This window comes from Octopus bimaculoides, chromosome 18 (genome assembly GCF_046866305.1).
Source record: "Octopus bimaculoides isolate indiv1 chromosome 18, ASM4686630v1, whole genome shotgun sequence".
NCBI lineage: Eukaryota > Metazoa > Mollusca > Cephalopoda > Octopoda > Octopodidae > Octopus > Octopus bimaculoides.
The window spans coordinates 45,281,303-45,290,324 of record NC_142945.1 but is presented as its reverse complement, the minus strand read 5'-3'; the positions used below and the strand labels follow the sequence as shown (position 1 = coordinate 45,290,324).

At 35.2% G+C, this 9,022-nt stretch overlaps 1 non-coding gene across 1 annotated transcript; it reads left to right on the top strand.

Moving 5' to 3' along the window:
- Positions 1 to 8,493: 8,493 nt before the first annotated feature.
- LOC128249997 (U6 spliceosomal RNA) lies at positions 8,494 to 8,596 on the top strand. Its single transcript, XR_008266135.1, has one exon. It is a non-coding gene; the product is annotated as a U6 spliceosomal RNA (small nuclear RNA).
- The last annotated feature ends 426 nt before the right edge of the window (positions 8,597 to 9,022 follow it).

Sequence of the window (9,022 nt, the reverse complement as noted above, 5' to 3'; positions counted from 1 at the left end):
CGTGTAACCTTAACGTAGTTCTCGGGGGAGATTCAGCATGACACAGTGTGACAAGGCTTACCCTTTGAATTACAAGCACAACAGAAACAGGAAGTAAGAGTGAGAGAAAGTTGTGGTGAAAGAGTACAACAGCGTTCGCCACCATCCCCTGCCAAAGCCTCGTGGAGCTTTAGGTGTTTTCGCTCAATAAACACTCGCAATGCCCGGTCTGGGAATCGAAACCGCGATCCTATGACTGTGAGTCTGCTGCCCTAACCACTGGGCCATTGCGCCTCCACTATATATATGGTATAAACATAAGAACTGTAATAATAAAATTTTTATTGATCAGTCTTTAAGTGATGGATTGCCTACACTTGATGCATCGGGTGATGTGATATGCCTGAGAAGACCTGATGAGTCAAGTAAAACCAAAATCGTAGCTGTGATCAGTGTCCCCTCATTGGCTCCTATTCTGGTGGCACGTAAAATGCATCATCCAAACGTGCTCAATGCCAGTGTCCCCTGACTGGCTCCTGAGCTGGTGGTATGTAAAAGGCACCGTCTGAATGTGGTTGATGCCAGGCCTGCCTGACTGGCTCCCATGCTGGTAACTCATAAAAAGCACCATCCAAACGTAGCCGATGCCAGTACCCCATGACTGGCTCCTGTGCTGGCGGCATGTAAAAAGCACCTACTATGCTCTTGGAGTGGTTGACATTAGAGAGGGCATCCAGCTGTAGAAACATTACCAGATCAGATTGGAGCCTGGTGCAGCTGCTGGCTCTCCAGACCTCAGTAAAACTGTCTAACCCATGCCAGCATGGAAAACGGACTTTAAATGATGATGATGATGTTACAATGTCAGATGACGTAACTTGCATAATATATTCTGCCTCTTTCTATTCTGAGTTCAAATCTTGCCAAGTCCAACTTTGCTTTTATCCTTATGGCATTGATAAAATAAGGTACCAATCTAGAGTAGTGGTTTGGCAGAATTATGAGAACAAATGCCCAGTGGTACTTGTTCCAGCTCTTTACATTCTGAGCTAACCTATGATGATGCAGAAACCAAAATACAGGTTTGGCCAAAAGTCACCCGACAGTAAATCAAAAATCTCATAAACACTTGATATTCAATTTTTGTTTATTCATTCCAGTTATGAAAATTTAATTGAATACTGTAAATTAAAATCACCGTTTGTTTTCTTATTTTTTCAACATTTGTCTATTTATTAACGAAGTCTCATATAAAATAATTTTTTGTTTTAATCTTGGAATTGAATAGGTTTTGATTTGCTGTCAGGTGACTTTTGGCCAGCCTTGTATACTGAGCTTTGCTTTTCTGTCAAGGCAACATCATTGGCACTGAGGGGTATGATTTACGCTTCAAGGGTAACTACTTGACTTCTATAAAGAATTCTGGTCTACACTTCTGTATCAGATGCAGATACATGGTCCATTCTAACTAACAGGGATCTCAACCAAGGTATATTTTCAAATGATCCTTTGAAAATAAAAGTAACCCCCACATCTAGATTTGAAACTGAAACTCAATTTTCAACTGAGTGTACTATACTCTAAATATCTACTCTAAAGGGCATTGACCTTTCCATAATTGAGTTAAATAAACAATTTTATCTGCTCACCATTATTGATATTCAATTTTGTATTAGTAGCTTGAAATATATGATAGTTATGTAAATTATACTTGTCTAAAATAATAAAATATTGTATCTTCACTCAATATTTTGATAAAATCACCCACTCAATGAAGTATATGAAATACAGTATGAATAAATTATCATTTATCATGAAATTATAAATAGCAGATATGTCATCCACGGGAAAGATTGCCTGAGGATAAATATAGACATTGCTTCTGTTATTGAATACAGACATATAAGCAGTTAGCGGAATATTCCCATTAAAATTTCTACCAAATGCAAACATGACAGATTTGAAATAGTTGTTTGGGACAGGAAGCAATAATCATGTACAGTGTTAGAGGTTATTTGCTCTGCAGATACTCTCTCTCTTTTACTCTTTTACCCATTTCAGTCATTTGACTGCAGCCATGCTGGAGCACTGCCTTTTGTCGAGCAAATTGACCCTAGGATTTATTCTTTGTAAGCCTAGTACTTATTTTATCGGTTTCTTTTGCTGAACCGCTAAGTTACGGGGACGTAAACACACCAGCACCGGTTGTCAAGCGATGTTGGGGGGACAAACACAGACACACAAACATATACATATATACCCTTCTCTCTTTCTCAAAGAGCTAGGGTCCAAAACATTGCATTATTCATGTCTCACTAACAATTTAACTCATAGAAATGTACCACTAAATTGTTAGTGAGACATGAATAATGCAATGTTTTGGACCCTAGCTCTTTGAGAGAGAGAGAGAGAGAGAGAAGGGTGTTGTCAATTGAGTGTAAGCTAGTTAGTGATGTATTCTGTATCAGGATAAAGAAAATAACTTGCATTTCCTGACAAAACCATTTTCATTTAATACTCTATGGTCAAAGTAGCAACAGCACAATTTCTTTCTTTCATTCTTTCTTTCTTTCTTTCTTACACTTTTCTTCAATCGCAGACAAAGAGAAAAATGCCAAAATGTTCAATTCTTCACTTATCATAACAATTAAACCTAATTTCTTCCAGAAGTTGAGGAATTAAAACCAGAACTCTGTTTGATGGGGGTCTTAACCTCAACTTCATGCTATTTGATTCCCTTCACTCTAAGAGACATTGGCTACTTAAGACTTGGCATATAAAAGGTCTATATTTTCAAAAGCCACATTATGATGTAACAAACATGTTCCTTCCAAGCATATTAGCAGCATAAATGAAGGGATAACTGAAATGGAAAATGATATTTCATCAACAACTTGCCAGGAGGTAAATTCTACAACTATCTCTATGGTATTCACAAGTGAGGAATCCTATACTTTATCATTTCACATGCTAGAAATAGAACCTCAATCCCTTTAAAAGGAAACCCTACCATCTTAAAAAAAAGAAAGAAAGGACATAAGCAATGTATTCTTAGATACATAAAGCCCAATAGAGGAACAATGTTTAGAATGCCATTTGCTTAAAGATTTATTCTCTCTGAGCTGAGCTAGAACCAAACAACAATAATTTTTAGATGAATAAAGAAGTAAAATAATAGTTATAAAATGATATAAAAAACACCTATTTTGTTATTCATCATTTTTTCATAATGTCACTCATATTGGACAAAAACCAAATAAAAGTTCAATATTTGTGTCATATGACAAAAACTGAGATGTCAAATATATCAAAATAATGGTCAAAAATTAATGTGTCATGAAATATCTGTTTGATATATATATATATATATATATATATATATATATATATATATGTATGTGTGTATATATGTGTATATATGCATATATATGTTTGTGTATAGATAAATAGATACTGATACATATATATACGTATATATACACATATATACATGTATACATATATGTGTATACACACACACACATATACATACATTCATATAAATATATACATACGTTCATTTAAATATATACATACTTCTATATACAGATATATATGTATATGTGTGTGTATATATATATATATATATATATACATGCATACACACACATGTACACACACATACACACAGACACGTTCGTATAAGTATGCGTACACATGTGTATTTGCTTATGATTGCATATGATATGCGTGTATATGAAGTTGTCTGTTTATATTTGGTAAACTGTTTACAAACGAAACCAAACCAGCTGACTAAATCGTTCTTTTATACTCAAATGAAGGATACACAAATGGGTCAATCAATAAATGTCCTACCAGAGAAATAAATATGTTTCTTCTTTACTGCTTTGTGTATATCTTTGTCTGTGTGTCCCCACGTGTGTCATGTCATTTAACTTTCAGTTATTCTTTTATTCCTTTTCTTCCTTCAGTCATTTGACTGTGGCCATGCTGGAGCACTGCCTTTACAACCTCCATATTATCTCATCTTTTAGCGCCCCCCCCCGTCTGTTTTCTATTATCTATCTATTTCTTCCATGTAAACATCACTCGAAGTTTTGTCCTAAATTCATGCTTATTTATTTTTTCTTTACTTTTTTCAAGTTATTGCTCCTGTAACCCTAAACCCAAACCTGTCTAAATTTTGTCTCTCTTCCCCTTAAAAATTACGATTTAATTCTCATTCAATTATGTTACCAATTTAAGCATTTAAACTCACGATTTTAAATTGAGAATATCTGAAATAAACTTGACTGCTCTCACAAAAGGGAATACTAAAAATGAACCTGACTACTCTCAAAAATTAAGTAAAAAAAAACTGGAAAAATAATCCAGAATCCTTGTCCAGTACCCGATTGATCCCAAAATCTAATACGTTTATGCCAGTCACAAGGCCAAACATCCCTGAATGTTTCATTCAAATCCATCCAGTGGTTCTTGAGATATCTTGTCCAAGGACACAACAAACAAACGCAACTGAAAACAATACCTCTGCCTTCACAAAGGCAGAGATAATAATAATAATGATAATAATAATAATAATAATAATAATAATAATAATAATCATATCATTGTCATCGTTATCATTTTTGTATATCTGTCTGTTAAGTTTTCGTCTAGTTTTCTGTTAGCTCTTCTTTCATCTAACTTTTTCTCTTAGTGTCACTTCTGTTCAGCCCTTGATATATAAATTAACTTTATTATTTTAAAGGAAGTTTAAGAGTAACAGTGGAAAATTTACTGAGTGCAGAGAGACCCAACAGAGAAAGTCAAGTTAAATTTATTATAAAACTTGTATTCAACCAGCTGAATAAATTACTAGGTGAAATTTTAAATCCCAGTCAATACTAAGTTTGCAGTGTGTGTGAACAATACCCATTGAATAAATTTCAATTATAGACCAGCCAACCACTTCTGCCATTACATATACACACCATTAACGACAGGATCCCTATATGATGTGTAAAAAAGTACTGTATCCTCTGCATTTCACGACATTATAGACCTAATCATCAACTCCCAGTTATTCATCTGACCCCTTTGAGACCAGGATTTGATTACCAGCCATAGAGACCCTAATCACCTAAAGATTTTGGTGCCCCTATATATATGTAATTAAAAATATAAATTATCATAAACCATAAAATGAATTTTTATTTTTCATAATGAAAAAAAAAAAGCTAATGGTAAGATGGAAAATAATGCTCATTTTTGTTTACTTCTACTTTACTTACATTTTAAGTTTTCAAATGCTTTTTTTAATTGCAAAGTCTTTGATCACTTCCTCACTTCTAAATTATGTTTCTGATCATATAAACCACTTTGAATTCCATTTTAGCGAGTTTAAAGAGATTTCTTTTGTGCTGTAAACCATTTACCATTTCTGTGGTGCACACCTTCCTTTGTTGCCCAAAATATGTGCTTTATTTTGCTTAATGGTTAATCCAGTGTTGCATTAGATATCCCTCACTGTCCATGAATATCCTGTTTACCTCTCATTGCTGCATGCTCCAATCATTATCATCTCAATAAAAATGACCAGTGGAGAATGGATAATTCAATGTGTTGTGTTTTATACTTTAGTGTATCTTGTAAGTAAGTCTATCCATTCATGTTCAGTATAGTAAATAAATATTATAACAATGGACTTTGTGAGGTGGAACTGGTAGCAAGTTTGACCAGTGCAGTAGATATATCTCTTTTGTTTCTCATCATTGTGCTTGGTGCTATTCTTACATCATATATATATATATATATATATATATATATATATATATATATATTATTAAGAGCATTTATATTAAAATCTGAGCCATTAATTCATGGTACATAGATGTGTGTGTGTATGTGCACATGCATATATGTATAGATGCAGTGCAGATGGATGAAACATTTTTGTGTGTATATGTGTATGTAAATGTATGTTTGTGTATATATGTATATGTGGATGGTTGCTTGAGTGACTATATGTGTGTGTAAGTTATGCATGTGTGTATTTGAGCGTATGTGTTTGGTTGAACAAGAACAAAATGAATGAAAGCCTGGTTGCAATAACTCAACGCCAATATATTTCTATATAATTGCTAAAAAAATATTGATTACTGACTTTGGGAGTCAAAGTTGTGTGTTACAAGTTTTCAAATTGATCCTTGAAACTCATCAGACAAAACACTGGTATCCAAGTCAGTTATCAAATTGTTTAAAGTCTTATAAATACAGACTTAGATGTATACTTCTCAGTATGTATGCATGCATGTGTGTGTTTATATGCATACATATAATGTTCATGTATATTTTAAACACCATCATCATCATCAATGTTGTAATCATCATTGTCATCATCTCCATCTTCATCAGAATGAAGGCACATGGCTTCATGGTTAGGGTATTCAGCTCACAGCTGTGAGTTCAATTCCTGGTAGTGTATTGTGTTCTTGAGCAAGACACTTTATTTTACGTTGCTCCACTCCACTCAGCTGGCAAAAGAGAGTTGTACCTCTATTTCAAAGGGCCAGCCTTGTTACATTCTGTGTCACACTGAATCTTCTTGACAACTACATTAAGTGTATGCATGACTGTGGAGTACTCAACCAGTTGCATGTTAATTTCATGAGTAGTTTGTTCTGTTGATTGGAACATCTAGAACACTCATCATCATAACCGATGGAGTGCCAGCTTCATCATCATCAACAACATCATTGTTTTATATCCACTTTCCCATGCTTGCATAAGTCAGAGGCAAATTTTGTATGATCAGGTGACCTTCCTGTTGCCAATCCTCATCTGTTTCCAAGTAAGATGATATTTCCCTTATTCTTTGTAAGTCTAGTACTTATTCTAACAGTCTCTTTTGCCAAACCGCTAAGTTACGGGGATGTAAACACACCAACATCGGTTGTCAAGCGATGGTGGGGGACAAACACATACACACACACATATGATGGGCTTCTTTCAGTTTCCATCTACCTAATCCACTCATAACGCTTTGGTCAACCCGAGGCTATAGTAGAAGACACTTGTCGAAGGTGCCACGCAGTGGGACTGAACATGAAACCATGTGGTTGGTAAGTAAGCTACTTACCACACAGCCACTCTTGTGTCCTTCATTCTACATGTTTTTATGATATCCATGACGAAAGCCTTCTCTGCTTCCTGCAGCAATTTCCAAGTTATTGCTCTGATATTCATTACCTAATCCAATTCAAGTTAACGGTTATACATCCTTGTAAATAGCTGCACACTCACTCACACATAATGCACACACATACACTATATTCTGATATTCTCTCTAGCCAGTTATTTATTATGATTAACATTAAAAAAATCTTTAGCCTTAGATACGGCAAGAGTTTTATTACACGATGTTTGGCAGTGATTTATTTTTCTTAACAGGGGAAACTGTCTTGCAAGGAAAGAACATTTTCAAATACTAAAATACTATGTATATCCGTGGAGAGAGGGCGCGGGCGGGGTGTGTGGAAATTCTTTACTATGAATTCTTCAGTCAACAACAGAAACACTGGAAGAACAGTTGTCAGAAGAAATAAGATATGACAGAGTTGAGAAGAAATTGATGCAGTCTGTGTGGCTAGTTGGTAAAATTCATAAAATTTTGTAAAATAAAATGCAGAAGAACCCATAAAAACAACAACACATCCCAACGGTATAACAATAAAAATTCAGTATCATTGATTATTATTATTAATTATTATTATTATTATTATTATTATTAGTAGTAGTAGTAGTAGTACTTTCTGGTTGAAATTTTTTTCATATCTTTTGCTATACTTTTATTGTTGTTATTGATTTCCTTTTGATCGATGTAAACTCCCCTTTTTGTGTATTGTATTTTATCCTTTGACACTGTCCTCAATGTTCTGGGCCCTCATGGTCAAAAAGAGAAATTGCCATCACCATCATAACAGCATCATTATTATATGAGTCAAAGGTGGCGAGGTGGCAAAACCGCTAGCACGCTGGGCGAAATGCTTAGCGGTATTTCGTCTGTCTTTACATTCTGAATTCAAATTCTGCCGAGGTTGACTATGCCTCTCATACTTTCGGGGTTGATAGATTAAGTACCAGTTGCATACTGGGGTGGATCTAATCAACTGGCCCCCTCTCCCAAAATTTCAGGTCTTGTGCCTAGAGTAGAAAAGATTCTAGAACTCAGTGAGCTGGCAGAATTGTTAGCATGCTGAGCAAATACGCTTAGTGGCATTTTGTCTGTCTTCACATTCTGAGTTCAATTCTGTGTCAATGAAATAAGCACCAGTTAAGGGTCAATGAAATAAGCAAGAAAAACAGGTGAGCGAGAAAAGCAAAGAGAAAAAGCACAGCATGTCGTGGACACGACACACTTGCATTTGCGCAGCTCTGAAGCATCAGTTTTCTCTCTTTCTCTTTCTTTCTCTACCCCCTCTCTGGAATGCTGTCCCCCAATAGGGCAGTGTGTGCATATGTGTCTGTATGTGTGTGCTTCAGCAGAACATACACCAAACTTTCAATGATACAAAGAAGATTAACATGGCTCTTGCACAAGGACAATAAGCAAATACACACTGGGGTCGATGTGATTGACTTAATCCCTTCGTCTGGCCTTGTTTGTTCCCTCTATGTTTAGCCCCTTGTGGGCAATAAAGAAATAAAAAGTTTGTTTCCCAACCACAGGGTTCTCAGTTCAGTTCCACTGCATGGCATATATAAGGCAAATGTCATCTGTTATAGACAAGGTCCATTCAAAGACTTAAAAGAAGCCTGTTGAATAATATGTGTGTGTGTGTGTGTGTGCATGCATGTGTATGTATGTACGTATATGTGTGTAGTGGTACATGTGAGTCTTTGTGTTTGTCCCCCAGTGCAGTTTGACAATTGGAGTTCATTTGTTTAAGTTCCTGTAACTTGGTAGTTTGGCAAAAGTGACTGATAAAATAAATATCGGGCTTAAAGAAATTAAGTACAATCTATTGGGTTGGTGCATAATTTTCTGGCTTTTTTCAACAAA